General features: G+C 46.5%; 1 long non-coding RNA gene across 1 annotated transcript in view; it reads left to right on the top strand.

Moving 5' to 3' along the window:
* Positions 1–1241, top strand: part of LOC119617405 — a 50854-nt gene extending 49613 nt beyond the window's left edge. Inside the window, exon 2 of the long non-coding RNA XR_005233648.1 lies at positions 838–1241. This is a non-coding gene — a long non-coding RNA (uncharacterized LOC119617405). The remainder of the gene's footprint in view (positions 1–837) is intronic.
* The last annotated feature ends 76 nt before the right edge of the window (positions 1242–1317 follow it).

Genomic DNA, 1317 nt, shown 5'->3' with positions numbered 1-1317 from the left:
GGAGGAGGAGGATGAAGACCAGGAGGAGGAGGAGGAGGAGGAGGAGGAGGAGGATGAAGACCAGAAGGAGGACGAGGAGGAGCAGGAGGATGAAGACCTGAAGGAGGAGGAATGAGGAGGAGGAGGATGAAGACCAGGAGGAGGAGGAGGATGAAGACCAGGAGGAGGAGGAGGAGCAGGAGGAGGAGGATGTTTTCTCAAAGCCAGGAAAGAAGCTGCCACTCATCTCCTCGGGGAGGACGGGTCCCGGCGGGCCCGGCGGGTTCTCTGGCTCCGTCTGAAAGCTCCTGTTTTCTGCTCCGGTCTTGGAGCCAGAACCAGTCCGGACCTCGTTGCCACGGCGACCGGTTTGAGGTCAAAGTTCACATGAGGGACCTTCATCAGCCTCAGGGCGGGATGATCTCTGAAACGAAGAAGATCAGTTCGAACAGAAGGTGGAACCTGACCTGTTTGAAGGTTAGAGGGTGTGATGAGGATGACTCTCAGCTACTACCACCCCAACTCTGAGCTCAGTGTTTGTAAAACTAACCGAGTTAAAGGTTGAGCCCCGGTGGCTAAATATTAGTTTTATGAAAACAGAAATTAGTGTCACAGTTTTAAAATCTGAGCTGAACAAAGTTTTCTTCCTTCAGCTTCTCATGTTTTACACTTTAGGTTTTATTTTTTATTTTTTGTGCTCGTGATAAAGAATAAAAAACTACAAAACGTGTCATCAGATCTGCTAAAGAAGCTGCCTCTTTGTTGGAACAATCTCAATAAAAATCTGTTTAATGTGAAATTTTACTGACAGATGAAGTCTCTGAAAGTTTATTCAACATAAAGTTTGTGTTTTTACAGACTCAAAGAGGAGAACCGCGGAGAGCGAGCAGGGTTCCTCCAGCTCTGGATGGGTTCCAAAGATGTTTCTGCTCGGCGTCAGGAGGAGAATAAAACCCTCGCTGGAGATCCGATGAGCTCTCTGCAGCGTTAGCAGGAAGGCTAGCAGCGTGGGCTGCAGACTTCCTGCTCCGAGCTGAATAAAAACTCCTCAGGAGATTTAAAAGTTCTCTGCAGGCCGCTCAGATGTCTCCTCAGAGACCCAGTCGTGTCCTTCTAGTAAAAAATGAAGGATTTTTAACTTTAATGATAGGAATGAGACTGAACTATGATTTTACCGATTCAGATTCAGAGCTGAGATCTTAGACTCTGATCTCAGTGAGTTTATTTTTAATCTAGTTAAATATTAAACAATTTTTTCAGTTTATAGTTTCTCGTCTTCAGTTGGATGGATGGATGGATGGATGGATGGATGGATGGATGGACGGATGGATGGATGGA

The sequence above is a fragment of the Kryptolebias marmoratus genome, linkage group LG10 (genome assembly GCF_001649575.2).
Source record: "Kryptolebias marmoratus isolate JLee-2015 linkage group LG10, ASM164957v2, whole genome shotgun sequence".
Classification (NCBI taxonomy): Eukaryota; Metazoa; Chordata; class Actinopteri; order Cyprinodontiformes; family Rivulidae; genus Kryptolebias; species Kryptolebias marmoratus.
The sequence above is the reverse complement of the archived record's forward strand: the minus strand, read 5'-3'. Positions and strand labels throughout refer to the sequence as shown.